At 35.7% G+C, this 20,998-nt stretch overlaps 1 protein-coding gene across 2 annotated transcripts in view; it reads left to right on the top strand.

The window, feature by feature from the left end:
• The window catches only part of ADAM22 (ADAM metallopeptidase domain 22), a 184,798-nt gene that overhangs the window by 3,858 nt on the left and 159,942 nt on the right, over window positions 1–20,998 (top strand). The gene's annotated exons all lie outside the window — the stretch shown is intronic.

Raw genomic sequence — 20,998 nt, 5'->3', positions numbered from 1 at the left:
TTATTTACTTGAGCTTCTACTGTATGCCAATTTTTGTGCAAGGTGCTGGGAATTTAGAGTTAAATGATACAGTTCTAGCTTTTAAGCGTTCACAAACAAGTGGGAAGAGGAATGAGTGAATCTGCAATGATACTTTGCCCTATGATTTTCAGGAGGTGATCACAGAGATCTGTGGAGGCAGAGAATGTCCAGTACTTAACCCAGGTGAACAGCCAGGGTGGGCTTTCTGGGGAGGCTGTCTGAGTTGTGTTTAGAGGGTAAGTTAGAAATTGCCACATTAAAGGGAGAGGTGGGCATATCCAGCTGGAGAGGTAGTAAGTACCTAGGCATGTGGGAACCAGGACATGTTTTTGTTAATTGCAAATAGTTAAGATTTAAGGGACAGATAAGACAAAACAGGAAGTAGATGCTGTAGCACCTTTATAACTTGTTGAGGAATTTGAACTTTCGTCATAAAGGCAAAGGATTTCAGTAAGAAGAGTTAACTGACCAGATTCATGTTATTGTGGGATAATCCTAATTGTTAGAAATGAATAATTTTAATTTCAAAGAGTAAATGAATGTTGCTGTTTACTTTAGTTCACTGGTAAATGCCAGTGCACATAATCATTAAGCTTCATAAGAACTTAGTTACTGAATATTTTGAAAATACTGTATAAATGAGTTAATATTTATAAAGCACTTAGAACAATGCTGGACATAAGTAAGCACTGTATAAGTCTTTGTTAAATACCATTAACTCCCTCAGGCTGCTTGAATACTATTTAGAAATTTTATGACATTACTTGAATGCAAAATGGTGCCTTAATTACCTGAGTTTAACACATTCCCAGAAGTAGGTTACAAATTACTTGAATTTATATAACTAAGTGGGATCAAATAATCCTAGGAACAGAAGAGACCTTATAGGTCATCTAACCTAATTCAGGAATTACTCTTCAGTTGGTAAGATCAATCCATTGATTAAGATGGATATGCTAATTATCCTGATCTGATAACTACACATTATATGTATTGAAACATCACTATGTACCCCATAAATATGTATAATTATTATATGTCAATTAAAAAGTTCTTAAATTTTAAAAAGTAAGGAAATCAGCAATGTATTACATAATGTTTCAGAAATCTCACAAGAGCTATAATGATATAAAACACTTTAATTTTACTCTTAATGTGTCTTTCTTTCAGTTTTTGACCCTAAATGAGACCAGAAGAAAACTTAAATTTTGGAAGAAATTTTCATTTTAGTTTTGTTTAAATGCTGACAATTTGGTGTGAAATAGTAATTCTGTTGATATGAGTACATATTGTAAAAGATTTCTTTACTGTATGGTCAATAACTTCAATGCATACTTTATTTTTATGCCAAGTGGGATGATACTGAAATCTTATTGTGCTACAAAGTCCTAGAAATGGTAGTCAGAGTAATCATATTTGATTATGGGTAGCCTTGCTATCCCCAAGGTTGTTTACCTAGTCTGAAGTAATTTCAGTTTTGGAAAACAGCACACAGGACTAGAATCTCCAGAATATTTAGAGTCTTCCTTTCTTCTGTCTTGAAATTATTTGTGCTGAAAGAATTGTATGTTTTCAGGTAAAAGGATGAAACTTACATTTTTAACTGGTCTTCTATATCAGCAAGATATCATCTGCTGAGTCTTACTGATGGTTTGATAACTGATAATCACATAATTGCTATTTTATTCAATAAGCACCTCAATGATGACTTCTTTTTTGCCATCTAAGCATCACACAAATTTACTGTAGCATCAAGGATAGATTATTTTGTGGTTTATTTTGTTGTGTGGTCACCCCATACATTTTGAATAATTTGTTTTTTACCCGGCGATTATATTTCTTTACCAGTAGCAGAATTTCTTTTCATCAGAAGTCTTTGTTTTCAGTGAATAGATGGGCTACTTTTTCCCCCGTTTCCCTGTAAAGTGTAGATTCTCAAGTAGTCAGTTGCCGAGGATGTAGTTCTACAGTTTATCATAATTTTGATAACCAGTAACGAATGGGAAAAGTGCAAGATGGCAGCAAGATGGCAGCAGTAGGTGTGCTCCATTTTTATGAATAGATTTATACATATGCCTAACCATGGATGAGCTGTGCTTAACATTGTGCTCTTTCATTTGGGAGCACTGAGTCAGCCTGATGGTAAATTGCAGTACTGCTTCCCTGGCAGAAAAGGGCTCCTAGGAATTACAACTTCGGAAGTATTTTGCAAGGATAGCACAAACATTTTTTTTAATGTGCATTTGTTAAACTACATAGCTCAATACTGATAAAGTTTTGCCACCAATCAAAACTTTGTTCTACTGCTATAAATAGGATGGAGACATTTCACAATGCATTTTGATTTTCCTACCAACCATCTTCTCTTTCAATTAAATAGTTAAAGTAAAATTCAGAATTATAGGAGTTTCCCTCAAGTTTTTTTCTATGAGATCCCAATTTATATATATTTTTGGGAGTATCTTTGAAATTCTACCTAGTGATTTTACTGTACACAAAAGGAACCAGTCTTTCATCACTACTTTACAGCTACACACAGGGAACTGTGAGTAGCTTTAAGACTTTATGGATTGATAAACATTGTTCATAGTTTTATTTGCTTTCTCATATTGGCAAAGAGTGCCAAGAGTTCTATCATTTTTAACAATTAGAGCCTTTCCTAGAAATACATAGAGAGAGGCCTGCTTTTTTCTCGTGACACACAGAGTAGGAATCTGTAAGGTCAGTAGTATTAAACAGCTCCATAAGATAGGGCCACTTTTATCATTAAGTATCATGGACAAGTCCAAAAGGTAAAGAAGATGTTTATGAAATTGGGTGGAGGGAGAGCAGAAGAAAAGAAAGAGACCTTGAGGGGAATGGTAAGAAGGAGGAAGGAAAAGAGAAAAATAAAAAAATACTTGTAATAATATTATTGTATATGTTATATATTAATACTAAAGTATTTAAATATATGGTAACTTTATATGGTTACTTTCTATGTGCCAGAGAGTCTTCTGAGTACTTGATGTACATTAACTCATTACATCCTCACAAAAATCATGTGTGACAGGTAATACTTATCATCTGTAAAATCACAAAGCTGATAAGGGATTTGAACCCAGGCACTTCAGCTCCACTGCCCTGCCTGTGTGCTTAACCATTATGCTAAACTGATCTTATGGTGGGGGCCACCAGCAATTCTTTAGATGTCATTCGGTGGCCCTGGGGTCAAAGATTTCTTACATTTATCCCATTGGAATTGGGTGTTTCTTGCAATTTTTTTAAATTTCAAAGTATTACAGGGTCCAAATAATTTTGGTTACGTGAATCGCTTTTATAATGCTTGAGTCATGGTTATAAGAGTGCCTGTTATCCAGATATTATTCATTGTACCCATTAGTTAGGTTTTTGCCTGTCCCCTCCTCCCCTCTGCCCCCTGGTTGATTTCCGTTGAGTTTTACTTCCCTCTATGCACGTGTGTGCTCATCGGTTAGTTCCGATTTAGTAGTGAGTGCATGTGGTGTTTGTTTTTCCATTCTTCAGATACTTCACTTAGGATAGTATTTCTTGCAATGTTTGAAAATATATATATGTATATTTAGAATTATACAATAGTGAAGAACTCGCAGAACACAACAGGAATGCTTCATTTTTATGATCTTGAGAATGAAAATGGAATTTGTAAAGATATTTGATGTTTAAAAGGTAAAGAACACCTCTTGAAGAACATGTGTTCTGTTTCTAGATATGTACATTGATTGCTATACTCTTTCATTGTAAATCAAAGATTTTAGTATTCAGCAATCAATACCAAAATTATATATGCTCTTTTGTGGTAAAAGTTCCATAAACAGAAATATTAAGTGCTAACCAGGGATCCACGTTCATATATCTTTCCCCAAAAGAAAAAGTACAAAATATCTCCTCTGTCTTTATGAAATTAGTAGCTCCAGAGTCCTAAATGTCAAATCATTCAGGTAAAAGAGATACATAATCAATAATAGCAAAAATTAACAGCTTCTGTGAACCTCTAGTTGGATGTGTTTACTTTGATAATAAAAGAACTAGAAAGCAAACGTTGGGGGAAAGAGTTGAAAAAATAAGAATTAATATGAATGATAATATATACTGTTAGATATAAAAATATAAATAATATGTAACATTTATTTACCATGTACCAGGCATTGTTCTGAGTGATTTACATGCATTATCTCTCATTATGAGGTAGATACTATTATAATAATATACCCATTTTATAAGTGAGGAAACTGAGGCTACAGAAGCTAATTAACTTGCCTAAGGTCATACAGGTAATGAGTGATAAAACTGAGAAATAGGATTCTTGAAATGTTAGAAATCAACATAAAAAATAATCTTTTTGTAATCTTTGCTTATTTAACATGTGGTTTCCCATTTATCTCTGTGTTGGACCATACCTAACATTATTCCTTTAAGATACTTTTGGCCCTGCCCAGGTCTTCTCTCTGGCTGACTTGCAATTATTTTGCACATAATTAAAATAGAGTTCAACATACTGTATTTTTAAAAATAGAAATACTTCATATAAAAATGATTTTAGACTTCTAACTGTTCTTTACTTATGATTTCAGCATTTGAGTTCCTTTTAAAATAGAAATCTGTTTTGTTTTCCCCAAGACAGACTATTATATGTAACTTGATTTTGAAAATAAAATTAAAAATGCTGTACCATGATCCAGAAATCTCAGCAGTTCTGACTGGAAAGAGAAGAAGTAAAGAACTCAATCATTCTCCTTGGCCCCTAAATCTATTGAAGAGATTTTCAGAATCTTTGTGTGTCAGCAAGGATAAATGAACATTTTTCTTCTCCTTTTTAAAAATTAATTTTGTACCAGGGGATTTTTAGCACTTAGCAATGGTTGCCCTTTTGTTGCATTTTTTCTCCAAGTAAAGATCATTAGATAACTCTTTGAAGATGAGAAATCGATGATCCTTTCCTGGAGATAGGCCTCGAGAGCTCGTATTTTGCAAGTGGTTTTAAAATTTTCTACCTGAAATGTTTGAGATGATGGATGTTAATTACCCTGAGCTGATCACTATACATTATATATATTGAAACATCTCTGTGTATCCCATGAATATGTACAATTATTACTTATAAATTTAAAAAATTCTTATAAAGTATAAAGTAGGTGCCATCAAAAATATTTGTTTTCTACCTGAGGCATAGAATTCTTGGTTGACAGTTTTGTTAGACCACTTAATTCTACTTGGCAATGCCCCATATCTCTAGCTTTTACCTCTAATTGGTCAATTTATATTCTGAATTTTCTTTTTTTCCCCAGTATGCCTTGTAAGTAGGCTTGTTTGGGAAAAAATGCCTGCATTTCCTCTACTAGAGAGATTAGGATGTTGGGATTAGGCTGTTACCTAGAAATTTGTTGTTCCTGGTCATAGCTCAAGCTTTCTTTAAGTGGTTTCTCTTTCTTTGGCTTAAATAGCAAGATGCTGCTGGAGGAGCTGCCGCTTGACAGAACCTGGTTCTGCAGAATTCCTTGAATTCCCTAGTGGATTTTTAATACCTTCGGAATATCCTGTCAGGATTCTGCCCAGGAACCCGGCTGTGCATCTTCAGGAGACATTAGTGGCAGTCGAGGTTATGCATAGCCTGGTGGTGTTAATCTAGGATAGGCTGGAGAAGGAGCAAGGCACATGGCTCAGGAGTGATCTAGGATCAGCATATATGGGCAGGAACTGTCTGTGGGTAAAAGGATGGTGGGAGGTGAGGCCCAGGGAAATCAGAGAGCAGTTAACAAGATACTAGGTCCACTGGGCTGGGTCGATTCAGTATCCTCATGGCTCAACTATAGAGAGCTGCCTGGGAGAGTCTGAGGCACTTTCTGAGTTTTTAATCTTAGCCAACTAGGTTTTATTGGTTGGCTTCATTCTTGATCTAGGTCTTCGGTTTTTAAAGAGAACCTTGTGGGTTTTTTTTTTTTTTTTTATAGCCAGGCTTGCTCTGATGGTCCCTGGGATTATTTTCATCCTCCCCATGAACTTTAAGTGTTTGGTTCAGCGGGAAGAATTCCGCCTCCTTTTCCTTCTCCCCTCCTACTTCTCCTTCCTCCTACTTTATTCTATCCTCCTTATTTCTTCCTCCTCTTTCTCCTCCTCCTTTTCTTCCTCTCTCCCTTTCTCCTCCTCTTCCTCCTCCTCCTCCTCTTTTTCCTCCTCCTCCTTTCTAAAGTCTGCAGGCTAGTGGGAGAGGACTTTAAGGGGGCTACTCTTCTTCCCATTTGTAATGTAAACTCTAGACACTGTGCCTCTCCTGCTCAGGAGATGAGACCCAGTTAAAGGTTGATTTCCTAACTTACGCGGGAGTTTTTGATACTCTAAAAATCATATTTAGTTTGTATAAAATAAGCAACAGTCTCGTCTTGAATGGTATGGGCTATGTGTTAAATAAATGTATGTTGAGTGAATGAAGATTCTCTAAGTTGGAGTCTGGAAAATTTGTTACTGAGATGGACGGTTTTGTTGTCAGTCTTTGCCATAGATAGTGAATTTTCAAGGAGACTTTGGTATTGCAGCTCAGCAATAGTTAGAAGTACGGTGATGTGCCCTCCAGAAAGACTTTAAGGATTTTTTAAAAATAGATGCATTTATAAATTTACTGTTATGTTGAATGATGAAGCCAATCATTTCTTAGGAAGAGTTTTATTAACTTTGATAGAAACTTAAACATCATTGATGATGATAAAAGTTTTGATTCAGGACTATAAAATTTTTCTCATATTTTATGATCCTGTACAACTGGCTTAGTTATAAATAGTACATTGCTTTTTTTTTCTAACTTATTTCATCATAAAAGTACCTTTTAACTTGGACAGCTATTGATTGATAAGAAGGTGGGTGAAATTTAAGAAGTGTTCATTGCTGTCACCAAAGGTGAAGCCATTTCTGGCTGGGTAAATGACTAGAGGTAAGACTATTTCGAACCACAGTGTATAGCAATTTTTGTTCACTCTCAGAGTCCTCTAGGATTAAAAAAAGGGAAAAAATATTGGTGCTTAGATACTGAGGATTCTCATTTAATTTCTGAGGTAAGTTTAGTATGATGTCCTTACGGTTCTTAATGATCTTGCATAGACAATGTTTTCTCACAGTTAATGAAGGAAAAGTACTATTAATTCATAACTAATTTAATGTGAAATCTACTTGAGGTTATTGATTAATGAGTTGTTCAGGGCATTTAAGTGTTCTGATTATGAAATCATAAAGTTTGCAGTTGTAGGGTGATGGGCTAAAAATTATTTTATTTGAATTTACTTGTACAGAATAACATGGAGTGAAGGTCGTGGACGCTCATCTTCATTTTTATTTCTTCCTTGTTAGTAGCAAGAGCTCAACAAGCGAATGTTGACTGAATGAATTTGTTGATGCCATGACTTACAGAGGGCCTGGTTTCATTTTTATACTCCCATACTTTTATTCTTATGTTTTGTCTGTTCAGTTATTTCTTTTCTTTTCTCTTCATTTCTTTCTTTCCTCATCTCTCAGAACAGGCTCTATCACTTTCCGTAGCCTCTTTCCATTTGTCATTTTCCTGTGAATATAACCTTCCTCTGTTCTCATTCCCTATTAACTTTGGCTTATTTTATAATATTTCCCCCCCACTCTTTTTCTGTTAAGTGTCTCTTTTTCTCTTAGCAACTAAAGTAAAAACAAGTCTCTGAAAGATTATTTACATGTAGTGTTGGGAACCATCCCTGTTGCACATTGCTGGACTTAACTTATTTTGGGATTTAGAAAATGTGTTATAGTTCAACAAGCTTTCCATTTAAGTACTTACTTTTAAACCTATATTTTTTCTTTTCTTCATTCATTGATTTCTTTTGTTCCCCTTAAATTGTTCCTCATTCATTTTCTTCTTTGTATGTGGATTGTAGGGTCCCTTTCTGCTCTTTACTGCTGGAATAATCTCCTTCCTAAAATCATTTTCCTAATTCTCATGGCTCATAATCCCCTGGATTTAAGCTTTGAGTTATGTGCTTAGTTCACCTTCCACTCTAGCTGAGCATATCACTTCTCAAAGTCTTTGACAGTAATCCATTGCTACAGGATAGTGATCCATTGCTGCATTGCTACAGGATTCCTATTCAGTATGAAGGAATCATGAGGCATTTTTGCAGGTATACTAAAAGTAAAACTTTGTAGGCGTGGCATAAAATTGTGCATGCTTGTGCGTGTGTCAGGAGAAGGGCATAGGGCACTGATAACTTGGGTGTTCTCATGAGCTACATATAGTCTTAAACTTAAAGTTGGCCATTCATATTCACTAATGTTCATTCACTGCTTAGCACTGTGTTTGACCCACAGTCTCTGCTCAGTAAATATTTATGTTCTATTTTTGTTTTAATTTTCTGCTTCAAAGTTGCAAAAAAAAGTTCTGTGACCATTTATGTTAGTGATTTTATGTACTTTTGAGATATTTCCAACAGTTACAGTATTTCTCTTCTCTGGATTATTCAAATTTTTTGTAGGATGGGGTGGAGAGGATCGTGGGCCTCCTTCCACATTTACTCCTAATCTCTGAGCTCTTTCTTCCTGTTTCTCCACATAGACTCCCGCTGGCCCAACAGAGCCACCTGGTATACAGGTGCCCAGGTTCTGTGAGGATCCCCTCACAGTGAGTGTCTGAACTGAAATAGCTGTTCTTGCTTCAAATCTGAGGCAAGGTTTATTAAGAAAGGCAGGGCCATGGTGATAAGCGGAGAGAGCATGCCAGAGAAAGTGGCAGGGACATGGACGATGATTGGCATACTGACATTCTACCACATAAAGCCGCCTTGCTGTCTCGGGACCACTTTAATCACTGTGACAAAATCATTCATGTCAGTTTATAGCCCCGACTCTTCCAACAAAAATAAATCCAAGCTATTTAACCTTTGTATGTGACTTTATTCATCACACTTTGTCATTTGCTGCCTGGAGCTGCATTTTCTTTAAGACAATGATTTACGTCTTCTGAGAGAGTGACACACAGTATTTCTGATGGATCTGAATTCATATGACATATCCAGCCAAGGATTTCCCTTGATATTTATTCTTGGGGTTTTGATTTTTTTTTCTTAAACTATGGTTTCGAAGTAAGGACAGTATCCTCATTTATTTCCCCCTGTAGCTAATCCCTAGATATTTTCTTGTCTAATAATTTTTATTTGAGTTTTCTCTAATTTTTACTCACTTTTATGGATTAACAAGTAATATAAAATATTTATATTATTAAATATGAATGAATTATTTAAATTTATGTACAAATATAAACTTCATTTTATGGTTATAAAATATAAATATATAATAAAATATTTATATAAATTTAAAGATTTATTAATTATATAAGCTTACTGATTATAATGATTAATAACAATTTCATATATAGTATTTATATTATTTTATAATGTTTTTATTTCTTAGGAGGTAAATGTTACCCATAGTCCATGAAATCTCCATGCCTCTAAAAGATCTGAACATGCTGATTTAAACCAGAAAAAAGTAGAGAATAGTCATTAAGGTATAAGTAGTTTCAAGCATTTATGTCTTAGTGTGAATGAAGGATCTGAAAGTAGGTTTAAGACCAGAAGAAAAGTAAGGACGTATAGTGGAGAGGAGGCCCCACATTAAAAGATACAGATCAAGTGATTTTCCCACAGAAATTAAATCTTTAACAGTTTTCATGACTTCAGTTTACCTAGTATAATCTCAGGAACAACATAATTCATGTTTTACTTACATATGCATTTATTACAGCTTCATTGAGATATAATTTGCATACCACAGAATTTACCCATTTAAAAATGCCATACAATTCAAAATTTTTTAGTGTTCAGAGTTGTGCAACCACTACCACAATCAATACTGAAACATTTTCATCACCTCAAAAAGAAACGCATAGCCATTTACCCAAACTATCCCCTCCCCCACTGCCTTTAGCCCTAGGCAACCAGTAATCTGCTATCTCTATAGTATTGCTAATTCTGGGCTTATCTTACAAATGGAATCACACTATCTGGTCTTTTGTGACAGGCATTTTTCACTTACCATAATGTATTCAAGTTTTAACCATGTTGTAGCATGTATTAGTACTTCATTTCATTTTAGTGCCGAATAATATTTCATTATGTATCCATTTATCTTGATGGACATTTGAGTTGTTTTCACTGTTTTGCTATTATGAATAAAAGCTTTTGTATGGACATGTGGAAACACCAAAGATCAAAATAAGTGTGTCATGAAAACATATTTATCCTTATTACATGCAGTGGTATACGTTTCATTTTGCTGTGTTCTATTTCATTTTCTAAAAAATCCTGGCTGTGGTGCACTAAAATGATTTCAGAGCCCTCTAAAGGGTCATGATGTTTTCTATAGTTTTAAAAACTGTGCTACAGGATTCCTGATAGATGAGTGCTCAATACATGTGAGGCAGCCCTTCCTTTGGACAGGTCTGGTTTAAAAAGAGTTCAAAAGGTTGAATCAACATATGCCTCCTTGCTGTTTCCAGCCATTATCTTTTGTTTCTTGTAGTTTTCCTAGCAATAATATTAGAGACATCACTGTGGTTCTTTACCCATCCCTTAGCTGTTTTATGGTATCAGTGAAATTGTGTAAAGATGCTTATAAAAATTCCTTGAGTTACTCTTTTAAATGTAAAAAGCTTGAGTTTTGAAATAGTTCAGACATACACAAAGGTAGAATAATGTGACAGGTACCCTTGTATTCATCACCCAGAATGAACAAAATTTAGTAATTTTTCTTTTTAAGAAATAAACATTACAGATTCAATGGATGCTCTTTTGCCCTTCTGTTTCCCCTTCCTTCCCAGAGGAACTCATTATCTTACAGTTGGTGTGCATCCTTCTTGGTTTTGTTTCCATACGTAAATATATATCCATAACAATATATATTACTGCTTTATGTGTTTTTAAAATGTACATGTTTGGTATCATGCATATCCTTTTGCACCTCAACATTGTTTTTTGATCTGTTATGATGATACAGGTAAAAGAATTGAGTTCATTCCTTTTTATTGCTTCCTGGCTTTCTATTTTATAAACCTATCATTTATTTATTCATTTTCCTATTAGTAGTATTTATAGGTTGTTTACGGTGTTTTGCTGTTATAAGCAGTGTATGCCATTGGTATGCACATTTGCATGAGTTTCTGTGGCGTATATATTTAGAAGTGAAATTGTTGATTCCTAGGGTTTGCACATTCTCAACTTCTCCACACACTGCCAAATCAAATAGTGATATAGCAATTTACACTCTGCCAGCAGTGCATGTGAATTTCTTTATATCCCATCTTCATCACTATTTGGAATCAGAAGAACTTCTAAATTTTTAACAATATTATGGTTATGAAATGGTATCTAATTATTTTACTTTCCATTTCCCTATGACTGATGAGGTGGAGCACCTTTGCTGATCTCCGTTTTCTCTTCTGACTGACTTGTTCAGACTTCCCTGATTTTTCTATTGGGATTTTTGCCTTTTTCTTATGGATTTTTGGCATTTAAAAATATTCTGGTTTCTTTTCTATTATTGGTTATATGAGTTGCAGGTTTTTTTTTGTTTGTTTTTGTTTTTAGTTTGTGGCTTATCATTTCATTCTTCCCATGGTATCTTTTGTTGTAACAGATGATTTAAAAAATGTTTAATGTTATCCATATCGATCCTTTTCTTAATAATTTTTTGTGTTTGTATATTATTTTAGTACTTCAGAATCTACTATAGTTTAGAATATCTTAATTTTTCATAAAGTAAGTCCTTGATGTGGTTTTCTTCTTTAAAAAGCAGTATAGAATAATGACTAAGAGTTAGAGGACTTGGAATTAAACTGCACAGATTCAAAGGCCACCTCTGCCACTGGCTAACTGTGCGAACTTGGCAAGCACTTAACTTCTCTAATGCTGACTTTTTACATCAATAAAATGTGAACAAGAATAGTAGCCAGCTCGTATGTGTTGGTGAGGATTAAAAGAGATAATATACATAAAGCTGTAGCTGGGCGTTTGGCATATAGTAAGAGCTCAATAAATGTTAGCTCCTTTTTTAGCTCCCATAATTATCATTTCTTGTTATAAAACTGGTAGCCAGTTCTTTATATACACAAATCACTAGATTTCTCTGTGTTCACAAGAACTGTGATTTGCAGGAGGATAAAACGATTTGGACTTTGGTGCTAGTTCTGGATTCCAGCTTTGGTCTCACTCCAGATGTTCCCAAAAGCGTAACTACCAGATTAGTGGATAAAATGCTCAATTTTAATAGCCTGTCTTATTTTCCTTTTTTATTAAATAAAACAGGTTTTATCTGAAGACCCCAAAATGCAAATTAAAAGGAACAGACAGGTAAAGGAGAAGGGGCTTCCAAAATTTTATAGAAGTTAGCAGTTATAACAAAATCACTTCTTCTGTGAAAACTAAAATTGTCTTACATCTGAAACATATTTATGCCAACAATACTGATTTTTTAATGTGGTTTTTAAATAACAGCTTTATTGAGATATAATTTACATACCATAAAATTCACTCATTTAGAGTGTACAATTCAGTGGTTTTTAATATGGTTTTTAATAAAACTTTGTTGTTTTCAATTCATTGTTTTTCCCTTTCTATTCTGGCTCTTCACTTTTCTTTTTTTAGAGACAGGGTCTCACTCTGTCACCCAAGCTGGAGTGCAGGGCAGGATCATCGCTCACAGCAGCCTGACACTCCTGGGCTCGAGTGATCTTCCTGCCTCAGCCTCCTGAGTAGCTGGGAGTACAGATGTGTGCCACTATGCCCACCTAATTATTTTAATTTTTTGCAGAGATAGTGTCTTGCTGTCTCGCTATGTTGCCCAGGCTGGTCTTGAACTTCTGGCATCAAGTAATGCTGCTGCTTCCACCTCCCAAAGTGCTGGGATTTCAGGTGTGAGCCACCACACCCAGCATCTTCACTCTTTATCATTGTATTCTTTTTGTGAGCTAGTTGTGATCTTAAATTATTCAGCTTCTTAGCAAGATGACTGTGGGCCCAGCATTAGATGTGACCTTTAGCTCAGTGGAAGAACTTCCATGTTCTTGCAGTGGATTCTCATATTTAATAAATATTTTAACACTTAATCAATCAACAATGTGTTCCTGAATTTCTAACAGTTTTCAGCAGTCTTTCCAAAATATGTTATTCCAAAGTTAGTTGTTTGTGTTATTTCTCTTCCTCAAGAAATAATTAGGTTAGGAGAAGTCCGTATGCTTTTATTTTAGCATCATATGTTCACTGCAGAAAGTGTTCAGGAAGAAAAGAGCTCTAAGTACAGATATTATTGTTGCTGGTGGTAGTAGGGTGTGTGTGTGTGTGTGTGTGTGTGTGTATATACATATATATATATATAGAGAGAGAGAGAGAGAGAGAGTATTTGTGGGACATCTCATCTCCATAAGGCCACTGAGTCGGTTTTAGTCCTTACATTTCACTTGATGAGAGGAGAAACAACTATACTTTTCTCTGAACCTTCTGGCCCTTGTACAATTGGGTATTTCATTATATTTAAGCTATTAATCATGCCTTTTTATAGCTCCTGTTCTCTGCAGCATGTTTTCACTAAAACTAGAGATTCTTGATTCTTTTTGTTGTTCTGTCATTGAATAATGAGGAACTGGGGGGATTGGCAAATACTTAATAGACTTTGATTCTTGTTCCTTTTCTTAAGAAATTTAAACTTGCCAGCTCTGTAATTAAAATTTTTATGTGGGTTCTTTTATAGTTGAGGTAAGGCTCGATAACTGTTTTGGGTAAAACTAATACAGTGTATGTATGTAATGGAATTATTTCCCGTGATTTGATTTGTGAACTGACATCCTTTTAATTCATTCCCCAAATATTTATTGAGGGCCTACTATGTGACAGGCACTATTCTGGGTCCTTAGGATACATCAGTGAGTTAAGAAAACCCCAAATTTCTTTATTTCTTTCTTCTGGGGCTTATGTTCTAGCCGATAGACAAAAACATAGTAAATGATAAATTATATAGTGTGTAAGAAGGTGGGTAGATACTATGGAAAAGAAAAAATATAGCATGGTAGTGGGGATTGGTAGTGCAGGTGAGTGTAGGTGGCATAGGTTGTGACTTTTAGTAGGGTAGTCTGGGAGGCCTCAGAGAAGGTGACATTAGGAAAAGACTTGAAGGAAGTAGGGAGTAAGCTATGCAGGTATCTTAGGAACTGAGTATTCCAGGACAAGAGAACAACCGGTAGTATGATGACCGCAGGGCCAGAGTGTGCCTGTCTAGTATGGATAACAAGATGACTACTCCAAAGAAGATTGGTGATGGAAGGTCTTACTGGAAACAGTACTGGGAAGAAATATTTGGAATCATCCTCATCTCTGGCAGTATTTTTGGTTTCATCCTGTAGTCTCACAGTATTAGATTATCTCACCAAGGAAAAGCATACTTCACTTTTTTCACTATGGTGTCTAAAGGTAATCCATCCCTATCCTCTTCCCACAATCCCACAGTGTAACACATTTGGATTCTTCTTTGCAAGACAATATTACTTCCATGCACTTAAACGTACTTCTGTTTTATATTGGCTACATACATGACTATAAATTACTCATTTTGCAGGATGTTTTATCCTATGTGGTTGCTAGATATTTTTAGTGCTAGCCTGCCATAAAGCTTACTAAGTAGTAAATACTTTCTACTGTGCCTAAGAGATGAGAGGCGTACTTCCAAGCCATCTTTGAACATATCTGGTTTCACAAATGGAGGAAATAGGCCTATAATGCATTAGGAAAGAGTTTTGTTAGCTATGTAAAAAGGAAAATCAGATGATTCAGCATTGGAACAGACTACAAATGGGGGTAAAGAACTGTCTCAAGAACTAATAGAACAGGTGCAACAACTATTTTTCAAAATGATTTTGAGTAGATGTTGGTTTTCTCACAGTGGGGAATGGATCACATAACTCATTGATGTTCCCTAAAGCTCAGAGTTCTATTCTTCTCCCTCTGACCTATAGGTAATGCCTGTTCAGGTCATGTAGCCAAATGACACAGGAACACAGGTCTGAAGTATTTAAGGAGAATCAGTGGAATGCATATACTGATAAAGCTTACATTCTATATAACAATGATAGTGCTTATAACTACTAGAGAACTCACAGAGAAACCAATAAAGTAGTTTATATGAAAGCAACTTTTATTATGTTATGGTCCTGAGAACTACTTTTCATTTTTGGCTAATTACAATTTGCAAAATAACTTTTGTTCATGTTATTGTCAGATAACAGTTGTCAGATTTGTTTTAAATTTGTAGAGTGAGCACATACTTTGTGCCAAGCAAGGTGCCAAATGTTGGGGATACAGAGGCATGTGGTATAGGGTTGAAGGTGGAAGGTGATGTAGCTATCAGGCATGGACCTCAGTGAGAGAAAGGTAGAGGAAATGTCATGTGGAAGTGACAAGGAAAGCAAAAACAATTCTGACTCCTGAATACAACACGAAATTCTGTTCTTGAACTTTTATTGTTCGTGTGGTAGAATAATATACCTAACATTTATGGAGTTAGATCATGTTATGTATTTAATCTTTGCAGCAATCCTCAGAGGTAGGTAATGTTGTTTCAGTTTAACAAATAGAAAAACTGAGGCACAGAGAGCTTAAATAACTTGCCCACGCCCATTCAGTTTAGGAAGGGATGAAGCTAAGATTTTTGAGCACAGGAAATTTGACTCCAGAATCTGGAGTTTTAACCACTATCCTCTGCATCTTTTCATAAGTAACTTCTCACAGTTTTAAAACAGAGGGAAAACTCTTTTGGACAAAGCAATTAGTACTGGTTTGTATTACTGCCTTGAACAATAGTAACATGTTTTTCCAGATGATAGAAATCTGTAGGCAGAGACCATATCTTCCTCAGAGTCCCCTGTGGTTTTTATGGAGTCTTGTACACACAGTAGGGGCTTAGGACTTGGTGGTAATGGAGATGGAAGAGCATGCAGGGAAGACCAGCAAAGGACAAAGAGGACAGCTCAGTGGCAAGTTGCTAAGGATGCCAATCTGGGGAATGGCTCAGTGAGGAGCCCTTGCTAGCAGGCAGCTTCCCAGAAGCCCAATGGGGAAAGTTCAGAGCAATAACCTACACACATTTCAGACAGGAATAAATTCTTCTAGGGTATCATTTAATAAAGTAAATGAAAACTGATCTCCATGTTACTTTGCAAGTATTCATTTGCCTCAAAGCAACAAGTGAAAAACTATCATAAAGCACAGAAAGAATGACTGTGCCCAGCATTTTTCCTTTGTAAAAAATAATTAAGACCTCTTGTAAGAATCCTTTCTTTAACCCAGCATGTCAGATGCATGAAGACCTCATTAAACTGTCCTAATTTGCCTCAGTAGAGGAGAGAACTACAGAATTTATTCAGCTTTGTATCAAAACACAGCAGCAGCATAGAGACCTGGGTCATGTATGGAACACACAGCACACAGTATCCAGTTTGGTTAAGGTTGAGCATCTGATCAGATAGAGGAAGTGAATGGCTCCAATACAGCTAGTGGCTCTAGAGCTCCACTATCCTGCGATGGCTCCTGTGATTTTATTTGCTTGTTCTTTCTGTTTCTGACACTGGGGGCATCAAGTTCTGTTAGCCTTTGACATAAAATTGTTTCTAGTAAGAGCTGAGTTCATGCCAGGGAAGGTAAGAGTTGTGAGATTAAGGGTTTTATTCTCTTTTTATATTTAGACACGCGGTTATAAAACTAACTAGAAATCTATACATTTATGGGTTTTTTCTTGTATTAAGATATATATAACTAAGGTATAGTCTGCATGTGATTCTGACTTTACTAGACACTGTTAGCATGCCTTAAGTCCAGATGACCCTTCAGTGATGATGTGTATCTCATCTCCCTCATTTAGAGCAGCAGGTATTCCTTCTATTCCTGGCTCTTCAGAGTCGGCCTATTAGCACTAGAAAGTTTACTTGGTTCAAGTAATAATTATCTTCCAGGTTACAGTTGGCTCCAAGCATTTCCTGTCCTAATGTATAGACATACGTGCACACACGTGCATGTAGGCATTATGGGATGTACAATGGGTAATGTGACTTGATTTGTGGAGTTTTCTTTTATCTGCTAATAACAGTATCTCCTAGGATTTCCTACTTTCACAGATGATTTAGACTTAGTGTATTTTAAAAAGATGTTTCACCTTTTTAGAGAAAGAGTTTAGTACCAAGGATTAGGTGACAAGATTAATCTTTTTCATTGCAGGGGCTAATAGTGACTGGCTCCAATAAGTGATAGAAGCATAAGTGAAATTAATTTCTAGAGCACTTTTCATTACCTTTATCCAGTAGAATAATCTCATTATTTTGCTACTTAGATTTAGGTTTTTTCTTTTAACATCTTTGAAAAATTATATTCATTTAGTTATTTTTGATTCAGATGTTTTTGCAGTTAGAATCTCAGAAAAAGACTATATACCACATAAATGTAATGCAGTACATACAACAAAAATTTTCTTATTGGGTGTTTATGTTTTCTCTCAAACTTGCTTCATGGATGAGTTCTTTCTGTTTTCCCATAACTCAAGGGCAAAGAGTCACCCTTCAAAGCACCTTGATATGCCAGCTGGTAGTATATGAAAGCCCATGAGTTTAAGAATTTGGAGGCAGATTTATGTCACATTGAATTGCTGTTGAAGATTCTTTCTATGTTCTAGACTATGCATGCATTGCAAGATTCCATGGTTTTAAGACCACAGTTTTCTCAGAGATAGCTGATGGTCTGTTTTCTCTCTCTCTCTCTCTCTCTTCCCCTCTCCCTCTCCTCTCCTGTTTATTTCTCTCATTCTCTCTGTCTCTCTCTCTCTCTCTCTCTCACACACACACACATACACACGCATACCATATGTTTCCATCTTCTCCTTTCATTATGTGGTAATTAAGATAATTATAGGTGGTGTGTTCTTCCTACCGATCTTCATTCTACCTACTTGGGAAACAAAAAAATGAAATATTTTTGTGGTGGTTCTTGTCTCTAGAATCCTCTCATTTTGTGTTCCAATAAATAAAGCCTTTGGTTTAATTAAAAAAAAAAAAAGACAGAAAACCTTTCATGGTTGACTGTCAAGTCGTGGGTGAAAAACGATCTTTTGAATATCCTTGATGTTAGAGACAACTGCTTTTTTCTTCTTCTTTTAAGCAGGTACTTTGCTCTTGTAATATTTTACTTAGATTATTTCTTGACTGTGTTCTTGGAAAACTTTTGGATGGTTAAGATATGTCAGTAAAGAAGGAATCTAGTCACTTTAAAGTTTATTATATACATACATATATACATGAACAAAAAGTCCTCTAGAATTATGTGGTTTTGTTCTTAGTTTTAGGAGAGAAAAGGCCTTTTTACACCTTATGAATTTGTTTCCCAAAGAAAATGTTATGGGATTCATATGTGTCAGCTATTCATCATGTGTTTTTTGTTCATTGATACTTCTCATTTTTTTTTCTGTAAACACTTGGAGCTAGTGCTTTAGTAGAAATGAGCCTTAACTCTCAGACACCTCTAATGGATATATAAGCAAGATGAAATCAAGCAAGCAAAGAAAACTCCATTGACATAACCGAAAACTGGGTGGAGTAAATCTTGATGTGAAGAGCTCACCACTCTTAATTTTATTCTTTGGACATGGCCTATTTCTGATGTTGCCTCCAGGAGAGATTGTGACCTAGCTGGCAGAGACAACTCTTATTTCAAAGTCTGCTTTTTAAAATTATCTCATATAGAGCTAAACTGACTAGTTACTCATTTGAGAGTGTGGTGGCTTAACCACTTAACCATTTTTCCTTCTCTACTCTTTTTGCCTTTTATTTAGCTTTCAGTAGTTACATTATTCTCTGTAACAAGCTTTTATATACTCTTTCCACCATAAACAAAAAATTTTAAGTGTTTTTCTCACAGCATTCTATAACAGTTCACATATGGGAAAAACAAGATGAAAGTTTTTTTTAACTCTAAATCAAATATCAAGCCAATAGTGAGGCTGGGAAGAGCTCTCATCACATTTCTCCCAGGCCTTTCCTGTATCAAGAAAGAGTATCAGTTTCTCAGGGCTGATTTGTCTGAGGGATTTTGTCTGCTGATTTTGTTGCATCTAAATGTTGGGGTTCCTTGCACTCGGATTTAATTACAGCTCGATATAACCATATGATATTGTATTGTTCTCAGGCCACTAAGTATCTTAAAGGTCTGCTTTGACTTTCAGGATTATGTGAGTAAGCATTTTCTTGTTCAGGCCTTAAATTGAAGGCCTAGTAATGGGCAGTTAATGGCCAAGATGATGGAGAGACTGATTTATTAGAAGATAGCTGAAGCATAAATAGGTAATGAGACTGCCTGACTTCCTGAATGGAGATGAGAAAATGGGAGCTGGTGCCAGTGTTGGCACAATCTCTCTTTGCCTCTGGCTTGGGAGCACGGGCCATTGGAGGGAATCACAGAATCCAGGGCTTTTAGTGCCCTCAGAAGTGGAAACTCAACAGGGCAAGTTTAGGGAATGCCTCTCAAGAGCTTATCTTATCCAAGGAAAGCCATTTTTTTTGTGTGTGTGTGTGGCATGTATGGTTTCACCTAGGGGTTCCTGCGTACTGAGATCTACATGATATAATCTCTGTCCTAGGAGAGGACATCCCAAAACAAGGGCCATAGATTATGTTTACATCAATTGTAAAGTTTTTCACATCAAATAAAATCAGTAACAAGAATGGAAATTTGAGTTGGAAAGCAGGTTTGACTAGATGAGAATTCCATGGGAATTGACCATACCTTAGTCTCACATAGGGTAGCTCTTTAAAAAATACCAAGAAAATTCTGATCTTTTGCTCTCCTTCCCTCATTAAAAAAAAAAAAAAAAAGTATGTCGAGAGTCTACCATATATGAGACAGAATGCCAAGGTGCTTGTAGAGATGTTTCTGGAAACCAAGTGGCCCTCAATCTGGGAAGGCTATTAGATTGCATTTCTTTTTCCTCCTTTTTGTCTTTCTCTTACTCACTATCCCCACTTAAAAAAAACTTTTAAAAATTTCTATTATTTTGGCTGAACTCAACAACAAAATTTAGGTAGTAAATTGTCAAAAGAAGATAGATTTTACTTGCATTTGAAATATGCGGGGATTTAGTAAGTTAATAATCGATTTTCAAAGTTAAACATATTTTGTTATAAATAGTGAAGGAAGGTGAAGGGAGCTATTGTTTATTGAACATCTATTGTCACAAAGGTCTTTAAATACATCTCTATGGTTTTTAGGATAAAGAGTACATTTCCTAGGTTGGTTAGTATATTGGTTTTCAACCCTTGCCCACATCTTAGAATCACAAGGAAAGCTCTTTAAAAAGAATTGATGCCTATGATCCACCGCAGACCAAATGAATCAGAATATCTGAATTTGGGGCACAGGCATTAGTATTTCTTTTTTTTTTTTTGAGACAGTTTTGTTGTGTCGCCCTCGGTAGAGTGCAGTGGCGTCATCATTAGCTCACTGCAACCTCCAACTCCTGGGCTCAAGGGATCCTTCTGCCTCAGCCTCCCAAGTAGTAGAGACTGCAGGCGTGCGCAACCATGCCTGGCTAACTTTTCTATTTTTGGTAGAGATGGGGTCTTGCTCAGGCTGGTCTCAAACTCCTGAGATCAAGCAGTCCTCGACCACTTTGGCCTCGCAGAATGCTAAGTATTTTTTTTTTTTTTTTTTAAGCTTTCCAATCAAGTCTAAGATGCAGCCAGGATTGAAAATAATTGGTTTAGAAGTTCTTCGCCATCTGTAGTTCCAGCGTGATCTTCCACAATAGATGCCTCACATTTTTTTGCCTCAGCAATATCGCGTGTCTTATAATTTCCTGATTACGCTGAGCTGTTTCTCATTTTTGTGCCTTTGTTGGTCCTTTTTCCTGGAGTGCTTTCCCCTGCATT

This window comes from Eulemur rufifrons, chromosome 29 (assembly GCF_041146395.1).
Source record: "Eulemur rufifrons isolate Redbay chromosome 29, OSU_ERuf_1, whole genome shotgun sequence".
In the NCBI taxonomy this organism is placed as follows: domain Eukaryota; kingdom Metazoa; phylum Chordata; class Mammalia; order Primates; family Lemuridae; genus Eulemur; species Eulemur rufifrons.
The sequence above is the reverse complement of the archived record's forward strand: the minus strand, read 5'-3'. Positions and strand labels throughout refer to the sequence as shown.